Source organism: Arachis ipaensis, chromosome B8, assembly GCF_059453495.1.
Source record: "Arachis ipaensis isolate K30076 ecotype BB chromosome B8, ASM5945349v1, whole genome shotgun sequence".
Taxonomy (NCBI): Eukaryota; Viridiplantae; Streptophyta; class Magnoliopsida; order Fabales; family Fabaceae; genus Arachis; species Arachis ipaensis.
The window spans coordinates 43,051,829-43,064,428 of record NC_142443.1 but is presented as its reverse complement, the minus strand read 5'-3'; the positions used below and the strand labels follow the sequence as shown (position 1 = coordinate 43,064,428).

Below are 12,600 nucleotides of genomic sequence, written 5' to 3'. Positions count from 1 at the left end.
TGGTCCAAATGCTCTGTCACAGCACGGCTAATCGTCTGGAGGCATCACCCTTGTCGTTGGTTGCATCCTATTCCTCTCTGTGAAAATGGTCCGATGCGCTGTCACTGCATGGCTAATCATCTTGGAGGTTCTCGATCATACTGGAATAGAATTTACTATCATTTTGCATCTGTCACTACGCCCAGCACTCGCGAGTTTGGAGTTCGTCACAGTCATTCAATCCCAGAGTCCTACTCGGAATACCACGGACAAGGTTTAGACTTTCCGGACTCTCATGAATGCCACCATCAATCTAGCTTATACCACGAAGATTCTGATTAAGAGATCTAAGAGATACTCATTCAATCTAATGTAGAACGGAAGTGGTTGTTAGGCACGCGTTCATAGGGAATGATGATGATTGTCACGTTCATCACATTCAGGTTGAAGTGCGAATGAATATCTTAGAAGCGAAATAAGATGAATTGAATAGAAAACAGTAGTACTTTGCATTAATCTTTGAGGAACAGCAGAGCTCCACACCTTAATCTATGGAGTGCAGAAACTCTACCGTTGAAAATACATAAGTAATGAAGGTCCAAGCATGGCCGAATGGCCAGCCCCCAAACGTGATCAATAGATCAAAAGATAATCCAAAGATATCTAATACAATAGTAAAAGGTCCTATTTATAATAAACTAGCTACTAGGGTTTACAGAAGTAAGTAATTGATGCATAAATCCACTTCCGGGGCCCACTTGATGTGTGCTTGGGCTGAGCTTGAAGTCTACACGTGGAGAGGTCATTCTTGGAGTTGAACGCCAGCTTTTGTGCCAGTTTGGGCGTTGAACTCCACTTTGCAACTTGTTTCTGGCGCTGGACGCCAGAATTGGGCAGAGAGCTAGTGTTGAACGCCAGTTTGTATCATCTAAACTTGCGCAAAGTATGGACTATTATATATTTCTGGAAAGCCCTGGATGTCTACTTTCCAACGCAATTAGAAGTGTACCATTTTGAGTTCTGTAGCTCCAGAAAATCCATTTTGAGTGCAGGGAGGTCAGAATCCAACAGCATCAGCAGTCCTTCTTCAACCTCTGAATCTGATTTTTGCTCAAGTCCCTCAATTTCAGCCAGAAAATACCTGAAATCACAGAAAAACATACAAACTCATAGTAAAGTCCAGAAATGTAAATTTAACATAAAAACTAATGAAAACATCCCAAAAATAACTAGATTCTACTAAAAACATACTAAAAACAATGCCAAAAAGCGTATAAATTATCCGCTCATCAGTTGTAACCTGAATAGCCATCCAAAAAGCAGTAGTATTCATGACCTGCTAGTCTCTCTAGCATCTGGTCTATGAATGGTAAAGGAAAATGATCCTTTCTGGTGGCTGTATTGAGCCTTCTATAGTCAATACACATACGCCACCCTGTAACTGTTCTTGTAGGAACCAGTTCATTCTTTTCATTATGAACCACTGTCATTCCTCCCTTCTTAGGGACAACATGGACAGGGCTCACCCAGGGACTATCAGAAATAGGATAAATAATTCCAATCTCTAGTAACTTAGTGACCTCTTTCTACACCACTTCCTTCAAGGCTGGATTTAGCCGCCTCTGTGGTTGAACCACTGGCTTAGCATCATCCTCCAATAGGATCTTGTGCATGCATCTTGCTGGGCTAATGCCCTTAAGGTCACTTATGGACCACCCAAGAGCTGTCTTGTGTGTCCTTAGCACTTGAATTAGTGCTTTCTCTTCCTGTGGATTTAAAGCAGAGCTTATGATCACTGGAAAAGTGTCACCCTCTCCCAAAAATGCATATTTCAGGGATGGTGGTAGTGGTTTGAGCTCAGGTTTAAGAGGTTTCTCCTCTTCCTGAGGGATTTTTAGAGGTTCTTTTATTTTCTCTGATTCCTCCAGATCAGGCTGAACATCTTTAAAGATGTCCTCTAGCTCTAATTCAAGACTTTCAGTCATATTGACCTCTTTCACCAGGGAGTCAATAATATCAACGCTCATGCAGTCATTTGACATGTCTGGATGCTGCATAGCTTTGACAACATTTAACTTAAACTCATCCTCATTGACTCTCAGGGTCACTTCCTCTTTTTGGACATCAATGAGAGTTCATCCAGTTGCTAGGAAAGGTCTTCCTAGAATCAGAGTTGCACTCTTGTGCTCCTCCATTTCCAGCACTACAAAGTCAGTGGGAAAGGTAAATGGCCCAACCTTGACAATCATGTCCTCAATTATGCCTGACGGGTATTTAATGGAGCCATCAGCAAGTTGAAGACATATCCGGGTTGGTTTGACCTCTTCGGTCAAGCCAAGCTTTCTGATGGTAGATGCAGGTATTAGATTGATACTTGCTCCAAGGTCACATAGAGCTGTCTTAGTACAAGCACCCTCTATTGTGCATGGTATCATAAAGCTCCCTGGATCTTGAAGCTACTCTGGTAAGCTTTTCAGAATGACTGCACTGCATTCTTCAGTGAGAAACACTTTTTCAGCTTCTCTCCAATCCTTCTTATGACTTAAGATCTCTTTCATGAACTTAGCATAAGAGGGTATTTGCTCAAGTGCCTCTGCAAATGGGATCTTTATCTCAAGAGTCCTGAGATAGTCTGCACAGCAGGAAAATTGTTTATCCTGTTCCGCTTGGCGGATTTTCTGAGGATAAGGCATATTGGCTTTATATTCTTCAACCTTAGTTGCTACAGGTTAATTCCTTACAGAGGTGGTTGGAGAAGCCTTCTTAGAGGGGTTACTATCAGCACTTGCAGGTGTCTGATCCCTCATTGGTGTTTAAACGCTAGGAATGGGGGCTGAATGGGCGTTTAACGCCAGATTCCCACCCTTTTCTGGTGTTTGAATGCCAGATTTGGGCATTCATTGGGCGTTTAACGCCAGTTTTTCACCCTTTTCTGGCGTTTGAACGCCAGAATTATTTCTCTCTGGGCTTTTACTGTCCTCAGAGAGATTTTGGGCAGTGGTCTGGTCATCCTCTGTCAGTTGTTCCCTTTTTTGTTTTCTGCTACCTTGAGCGGAATTATTCAATGTCTTCCCACTCCTTAGTTGAACAGCTTGGCATTCGTCTGTTATCTATTTAGATAGCTGCTGTCTTGTTTGATTCAATTGTGATTCTATATTGTTGTTAACAATTTTAGTGTCTTGGAGCATCTCTTTAAATTCTTCTAATTGTTTTGTCATCCGAAGTAATTGCTGATTAAGTTCAATAATCTGTTCTTGAGGATTAGGATCAGTAGTTACTGCCATAGCTTCTTCTTTTATAGAGGACTCACTGCTTGAGTATAGATGTTAATTTCTGGCAACCGTATCTATGAGTTCTTGAGCCTCTTCAATCGTCTTCCTCATGTGTATAGATCCACCAGCTGAGTGGTCTAGAGACATCTGAGCTTTTTCTGTAAGCCCATAGTAGAAGATGTCTAACTGTACCCACTCTGAAAACATTTCAGAGGGATATTTCCTTAGCATCCCTCTGTACCTCTCCCAGGCATTATAAAGGGATTCTTGATCCCCTTGTTTAAAGCCTTGGATGTCTAGCCTTAGCTATGTCATCCTTTTTGGAGGGTAGAATTGATTCAGGAATTTGTCTGTTAACTGTCTCCATGTTTTTATGCTTGCTGTGGGTTGGTTATTTAACCACCTCTTAGCTTGATCTTTTATAGCAAATGGAAATAGTAGTAATCTGTAGACATCCTGATCCACTTCTTTATCACGTACTGTGTCAGCAATTTGTAAGAACTGTGCCAGACACTCAGTAGGTTCTTCCTGTGGAAGACCGGAATACTGGTAATTTTGCTGCACCATGATAATGAGCTGAGGATTTAGCTCAAAACTGCTTGCTTTGATGGGAGGTATACAGATGCTACTCCCATATGCAGCTGTAATGGGGTTAGCATATGACCCCAGAGTCCTTCTGGACTGTTCATTTTCACTTATGTCCATCATGGAGAAAAGGGAATTGATATGGATTGCGAATAAATTATATTTTTATTTTTTTATTTATTTAATTAAAAGTGACCAAAATTAAAATAGAATAAAATAAAATAAATGGAAAATAAAATAAAATAAAATTTCGAAAAAAAGAAAATAAAAGCAAATTGAAGACTAAATTAATTAATTAATTAATTAATTAAAAAGATTTTGAATTTAGCAATCAAAAATATATGATTGAAAATTATTTTGAAAAAGATATGATTAAGAAGATATGATTGCAATTTATAAAAAAAAAGATATGATTGAAAATTATTTTGAAAAAGATATGATTGAGAAGATATGATTGCAAATTAAAAAAAATATGATTGAAAAGATATGATTGAAGAAGTTAAAAAGATTTGATTTTTGAAAAAGATTTGAAAAGATCAATTTTTGAAATTAGAATTTTGACTTGACTAAAAAAAGATATGATTTTGAATATCTTCGACTAATTTAATGCAAAATTTCAAAATTTATGAGTAAAATAAGGAAAAGATATTTTTTTTATTTTTGAATTTTAATGAGGAAAGAGAAAAATAACAAAATGACACTAAACTTAGAAATTTTAGATCAAAACAAAGAGAACAAACAAGAAAACTTTGAATGTCAAGATGAACACCAAGAACACTTTGAAGATCAAGACGAACACCAAGAACAAATTTTTGAAAAATTTTTTAAGTAATTAAAAGCACAAAAACACCAAACTTAAAATTTTTAGAAAATCAAACACAAATTTTCAAAAATTTAAAGGAAAACACAAAGAAGACACCAAACTTAGAATTTTTAAAAATCAAGGAAGAACTAAGAACATGCAAATTCGAAAAATTGAAAGAAAATAAAAGCATGCAATTGATACCAAACTTAAAATATGAAACTAAACTCAAATAAAAGACTCTAAACCAACAAAAAAAATTATTCCTAATCTAAGCAACAAGATAAATCGTCAGTTGTCCAAACTCGAACAATCCCCGGCAACGGCGCCAAAAACCTGGTGCACGAAATTACAATCACACTTTTGTAACTCCGCACAACTAACCAGCAAGTGCACTGGGTCATCCAAGTAATACCTTACGTGAGTAAGGGTCGATCCCACGGAGATTGTCGGCTTGAAGCAAGCTATGGTTATCTTGTAACTCTTAGTCAGGATATCAATAATTCTCAGTTTTAATTGCAAAAAGTAAAAGAACATGAAATAAATACTTGTTATGCAGTAATGAAGAACAGGTTGAGGCTTTGGAGATGCTTTATCTTCTGAATCTCTGCTTTCCTACTATCTTCTTCTTCATGCACGCAAGGCTCCTTCCATGGCAAGCTTTATGTTGGGCATCACCGTTGTCAATGGCTACTTCCCGTCCTCTCAGTGAAAATGTTCCAAATGCGCTGTCACCGCACGGCTAATCATCTGTCGGTTCTCGATCATGTCGGAATAGGATCCATTGATCCTTTTGCGTCTGTCACTACGCCCAACACTCGCGAGTTTGAAGCTCGTCACAGTCATCCCTTCCCAGATCCTACTCGGAATACCACAGATAAGGTTTAGACGTTCCGGATCTTAGGAATGGCCGCCAATAATTCTAGCCTATACCACGAAGGTTCCAATCTTAGATTAGAAACCCAAGAGATACACATTCAAGCTTGATTGCATGTAGAACGTAGGTGGTTGTCAGGCACGCGTTCATAGGTGAGAATGATGATGATTGTCACGGATCATCACATTCATCAGGTTGAAGTACGAATGAATATCTTAGAATAGAAGCAAGCGTGATAGAATAGAAAATAGTAGTAATTGCATTAATTCATGAAGAACAGCAGAGCTCCTCACCCCCAACAATGGAGTTTAGAGACTCATGCCGTAGAAGATACAATATGAAACATGTAAAGTGTCATGAGGTACAAGATGAATCACTAAAAGTAGTTTTTATAGTAAACTGGTGACCTAGGGTTACAGAAAATGAGTAAGCTAGGGTGTTTAGTGTAAAAATCTACTTCCGGAGCCCACTTGGTGTGTGCTTGGGCTGAGCATTGAAGCTTTCATGTGTAGAGACTTTTCTTGGAGTTAAACGCCAGCTTTTGTACCAGTTTGGGCGTTTAACTCCAGCTTTTGTGCCAGTTCTGGAGTTAAACGCTAGAATTCTTGAGCTGACTTGGAACGCCTATTTGGGCCATCAAATATCGGGCAAAGTATGAACTATTATATATTGCTGGAAAGCCCAGTATGTCTACTTTTCAACGCAATTCAGAGCCCACCAATTGGGATTCTGTAGCTCCAGAAAATCCACTTCGAGTGCAGAGAGGTCAGAATCCAACAGCATCTGCAGTCCTTTTTCAGCCTCTGAATCAGATTTTTGCTCAGATCCCTCAATTTCAGCCAGAAAATATCTGAAATCACAGAAAAACACCCAAACTCATAGTAAAGTCCAGAAAAGTGAATTTTAAATAAAAACTAATAAAAATATAATAAAAACTAACTAAAATATACTAAAAATATACTAAAAATAATGCCAAAAAGCGTATAAATTATCAGCTCATCAGCCACGCCATCAGTGTGATTTGGGATGTTATCCTCCATCACTTGATCCTCTCATTCTGATTCCTCTTCACCAATAATCCCCTTTCCTCTTGCTTCTCTTCTTAGTCTTCGGAGGGTTCTCTCATCAAGGTTACAAGAGGTGGAGACTCTCTCTTTGCTTCTGTCATACACACAAAACCAAAAACCACAAACAATCCACTCTATTTCTAGAGTTATTTAAGGTTAGCTTAAATAAAAATTCAAACAGTTAGTGTGCTTAGTAGAAATAAAAAGAAAATGCTTAATCTAGATTATCACCTTACTTAATCATTGTCAATCTAAATCAATCCCTGGCAACGGCGCCAAAAACTGGATGGGTGAAAATTAGATTTTCACACAAACTCACCGGCAAGTGTACCGGGTCACATCAAGTAGTAATAACTCACAAGAGTGAGGTCGATCCCACAGGGATTGATGGATTGAGCAATTTTAGTTAGGTGATGAATTTAGTTAAGCGAATAGTTGATAATTTGAGTGAAACTTGATTAACAGAAGCTAAATTGCAAGTAAATAAAAAGGAGAGGGTAAATTGACTGAATCTTAAAGTGCAGAAGAAGTAAATTGCAGAAACTTAAAGTGCAAGAAAGTAAAAGAGCTTAAACTTAAATTGCAAGAAAAGTAAATGACTGAAACTTAAAGTGCAAGAAACTTAAATAGCTGAATCTAAATTGCTGGGAAATGTAAATTGCTTGACGAATAAAAGGGATTTGGGTACTGGGATTTAGAATTAAACTAGAAAATATAAATTAAAGTAAATCAAAGAGCTGTGAGATGAAGACATTCAGCTCGATAGCAAAATAGAAATGAAAAATTGCTTGAAGATACAAACAGCAAGACTCAATTATGAAATTCTAAAAGAGAAATTGAAGATCGAAGAAGAGCAACGAGCTCAGAAAGTAGATCTAGATCTCAATTACTCCCTTGATCAAACAGAAAAGAAATTGCAGAAGAAATGAAAATGAAAATAGCAAAGGAAATCCATATCTAACTCTCAATTCTTAGAAATGCAAAAAGGAAAAGTAAAAGATGATTCTAAGATTATGAAATTCAATGGAATTCTTCAATCTCAATTCAAAAACCCAAAACAGAAAGTAGAAGTTGCAGAAGCAAGAACAAAATAGAAAGAAAATTAGATCTAATCCCAATTCCCCAAATTCAAAATGAAAACTAAAGTGAAAAACTAAAAATGAGCTAAAGGTCCTCTCTAAATCAAATCTACTCCTATTTATACACTTTCTATTTTGGTCTTCAAAGCTTGGAGTGGGCCTTTTTATTTGTGAAGAAATGGATCCAAGATGGCAATTGATTGAAATTGGGTTGGAGGCATGCTCCAGTGGAGTGCTCCGTTGGGTTAGTGAACTTGGCGTTCACTCTTGTGGCTCCTCACGTGTGCAAATTGCTTCTTGCCTATAGCGTTTCCTTTGTGAACGGCATGTTCACTTCTCCTACGCTCACCCTTCCTGAGTCTTCCTCCCCAAGAGAAGCATGAAAACGTTGCCAAGAGAGAACGCTACGCTATAAATTTTGAACGCTACCCTTCCTTGGTGCGTGCTTCCTTTCCTTTGGTGCTCCCTCTTCGAGTGCTACGTTGCCTTCCTTGAGTGCTGGGCTTTGCTCCCTTGTTTCCAAGCCTTGAGTCACGAGAAAGTTCACTAAAGTGAACGCTGTGTTTGAATTTTTGAGCGCTACCCTTGTTGCTTTGATGCGCACCCAGCTTCCCTTGGTTGAGCGCCCAAAAACATTCACTAAAGTGAACGTGGCGTTCACTTGTTTGAACGCTGGCTCTTGTTGAGCCTTGGTGTGCTGGTTTCCTTCATGGGCGTTCACTCTTTGAACGCTACGTTCATTCATTGAACGCTGCCTTTTGTTTCTCATTTCTTCACCTACAAGCAACCAAATAACTAATCAAAGTATCACCAAATTCACAAGGTCTTTGCATTTTTCATGAAGTCAATTAATTCTAGCATAAAACCTATTATTTTTGTGTAAAATAAATGATGGTTGATTGGTTAAACATAATCATGAAAATCCACTCCAATTACTTACTTATTGTGCAAGAAAGTGCATAAAACCTAATGAAACTAATGCAAAAATGCTTATAGAACTAGCATAAGATGACTTGTCATCGGCACTAAAGGCGTCGAATTCCTCAGATTAAATTATTACTGGCGGATTTATGTTTCCGATGATAAATTCACCAGTAATAATTGGAGGGTTGCATATTCTGTCAAGAAGATCTCACATCGATGGACATGCCGCAACAGGGTTGCAGACTCTTATGGAATATAAGGACAGTTGGAGGATGCATGCTCTGAGGGAGGGGCTCGAGTAAGGTTTTCGCGACCACTATGGGAAGCTCCATGTAGTGGATTACCCTTGTAGTATATTTGAGTTCTCGCATGCAATGTGGAGGATCTCGGAGAAGCTAGAGTGCCCTGGGTGCCGTCGCAACATGCACACACTGACCACGTTCCAGATGCTACCATTAGGAAATTATGAATGAGCCGTTTCTTCTCAATGCCTTAGCCCCTCCTACCATTTAAAATTAACATGCATCTATCATCATCCTCATTACTTTAACGATGCTTGATGAGCCAATATTTTATACACTTTTTGACATCATTTTCATATAGTTTTTAGCATGTTTTGTTTAAGTTTTATTATGTTTTCATAGGTTTTAGTGTAAAATTTACATTTTTGGATTCTACTATGAGTTGTTGTGTTTTATGGTGATTTTAGGTATTTTCTGGTTGAAATCTGAGAGTTTTGACAAAGTCTGATTCAGAGGCAAGGAAAGCGTAGCAGATGTTGTCAGAATCTGACCTTCGTGCATTCAAGCAATAATTTTTGGAGCTACAGATATCCAAATGGAGCGTTCTCAACGGCTATGGAAAGCTAACATCCAGGGATTTCCAGCAATATATAATAGTTTATACATGTGTTTGGAGATGAAGGCCCAAAACTGGCGTTGAACGCCCAAAAGGGAGAAGCTGGTGTCCAACGCCCAAAGAGGAGTCCAAAGGGGGCATTCAATGCCCAAGAGCCTTACTAGCACGTGGAGACACCCTAGCTTGGCCCAAACACTCACCAAGTGGGCCCCAGAAGTAGATTTTTGCACTACAAGCCTAAGCCTATCATATATCTGTAATCCTTAGTTATTAGATTAGTATATATAGGAGAAGATCACCCTTGTTTTAGGATCTTCGACCACCATAGATTATTATTTCATATTTTTTAGTTTCATTGTACAGTATGAGCCACTAAACCTCCTAGGTTAAGATTAGGAGCTCTGCTGAGTTTTATGGATTAATAAAAGCACTACTGTTCTATTTCAATTCGTGTTTGATTCTTTCCTAAGATGTATCTTCGTTCTTTAACCTTATGAATGAGTTGAACCATCACAAGTTATCTCTATTCTACATGGGTTCAGTGAGCATCTTTCATCGGATATCAATGAACCACTAGCTTGAGGATACATCTCTTAGACAGCTAATCCACGACTTCGTTGGGGACTTCTCGAGACATTAGTTTAGCCGAGGTATGGGGAGATTAGGGTCTTTGTGGTAAAGGCTAGAATCAAAGTGCAGCATTTTCTAATCCAGAAGATTTGACCTTGTCTGTGGTATTTTGTGTAGGATCACCAAGGAAATGGACTGCAGGAGCTTCACCCTAATTCAGACTGGATGTGCACTAAACCTGGTGTTTAGCCTAGAGGAAGATTGGCGGCCTCTCAACCGGCGTTGATCACATATAGCCTGATATAGGAGAAATCATTCATAGTTGGAGTAGACAGTAAGAAAATATTGATCCAGAAAAACAAAGCATCTCCGAAGCCTTAATCATCTTCTTATCACTAAATTCACAATTACTGAGTAACGTTATCTTTATTTTACTTTTATGCACTGAAACAACTAAATAACTTTTCTATCTGCCTGACTAAGATTTACAAGATAACCATTGTTTGATCCAAGCTGATAATCCTCGTGGGATCGACTCTGACTCACCTCAGGTATTACTTGGACAACCCAATGTACTTGCTGGTTCAGTTGTGCGAAGTTAAATTCCGCGCACCCATGCTATGTGCATTTTTCTCTACAATTAGCAATATTTCTTTGTGTTCTCACTTTAGATCATCACAAATATGAGTGAAGTTTGGTTAGTTTTTTCGTATAGAAAAATCGGTTATGTTAACTAACCAATAAAATTATTTGCAAAAATGTCATTCTATTATAATTATAAGCTCTAAATCTTAAACTCTTAAATAAGTATTGAAAATTTTGAATCCAATCTTTGATATGTAATAATTCATTAGCCAGCAACAAAATTTTAAATAAAAATTTGATCTGCCACATATTAATCCTTAACATACTCTATCTAGAGGATTTCGAAAAAAAAAAAAAAAAAACTAAAAAAAAAACTCAAATGATAAATTTGGACCGTTTAGATTGGTTATCCCAAAAAATTTTTGCAAAACAATGAGGGTTGGTTAGATATTACTTTTTTCTTTTGAACATCCTTGACTTAAGGATTTGATTTTGGCTTTGTTGATTTGACTTAGCCTCTAATCTTTTGCTTTTCTCTCTTTTTCCTCTTTGATTTTTCATCAAAAAATTAAGCACTTCTTCATTTTAACTTGAATTGAACTTACTTATTTGCTTGTGAAGTTCAGCCCAAAAACCAACAGCATTGGGCCTTTCTTAAAAGTCTTTTTTAGGCCAAGTTCAGCCCAATGTTTAACATATTAATCTTTATTATGGGCTTATATAATACAACTCACTTCAAACAACTTTGAATTTTTAACATATTATGGTCTTTTTAAAAAGGCTTGGTTTGGTAAAACTTTTCAAAGAGGTGCTTGTACTTTTTAAAAGCACAAGCTCCTCATTTTGTGTTTGATAAATCAAAAAGACCATGTACTTGTGCTTATAGCTCTTAAAAGATTTGGGTACTTTTGAAAGCAACTAAGGTGGAGCTTTTCAAAGTTAGCTTGTACTTTTTAAAATTTAAAAGTTTAATATAACCCCATATATCAACTAATTTTCAAATTTAACGCTTAAATTTATGTCTTTTATAGTATTTTTAAATTTTAAAAACTATTTTACCAAATATAATTGTTACTTATGTTTATTAAAAGTCATTTTTAATTTGATTTACCAAAGATAAATGCTACACTTTTAAAAAGCTATTTTTTAAAAGCTAACTTTTATAAGCTACTTTTAAAAAGTAAAAGCTCTACTAAACTAAGCCTTATATAATGTGTTTGTCTTTACCAAAAATACGATTATTGTTTTCTAAACTCAAAAAATATCATTCAAATTTTTTTAAAATTATTTTTTATCTTAAATTCTAAATCATAAATTTTAAATTCTAAATTTTAAACTCTAAATTCTAAAATTTATTTTTCATATGCTGATTCAATGTAAAAAAATTTTGTCACATATTAATAAAAATAACGAATTTTAAAACTAACTATTTAAAAAGTTATCTAAATGCATGAATCTAATTGAACGATGGTATAAAATTATTGCATGAAATTAAATTTAAATTATAAATCTTAATTTTAAACCTTAAACTATTAAGAGAATTAAAAAATAAACTTTATAATAAATAAAAAATTACTTATGTTAGCTAATTAAAGCTAGTTCTCTATATTTATTTTTATTGAATAAAATTTTATTTTTGTTGGAAGAAATAACAGTGTACAAATAATAATTTTCGCCAAAAAAAATCAAAAAGAGGAAAAGTGAAAATGTTATGCAGAGAGAGTAGCGAAATTAGATATTTTAATTGAAAAGTTGGATGAAAATAATAAAAAAAGTGTGAGTAAGAGAAATGTTTAAAAGATTTTTATTAAAAAGTATTCAAAAAATATGTATCATATAAAGAAGGTGTGGGTTGAGGAAATGGGAAAAACGGTAACAAATCTGAATAGCATTTTTTATTTGCTATTCACTTTCTATTTAACATTCTTAATATCCAACTTACATGTCTTATGGATTCTAGGGGTGGTAACGGATGGTTAGAGGGGTTTATGTTCTACCTGAA

General features: G+C 36.2%; 1 pseudogene; it reads left to right on the top strand.

Moving 5' to 3' along the window:
* LOC110265882 (protein SIEVE ELEMENT OCCLUSION B-like) overlaps window positions 1-9,098 on the top strand; it is a 59,534-nt pseudogene extending 50,436 nt beyond the window's left edge.
* Window positions 9,099-12,600: the final 3,502 nt, after the last annotated feature.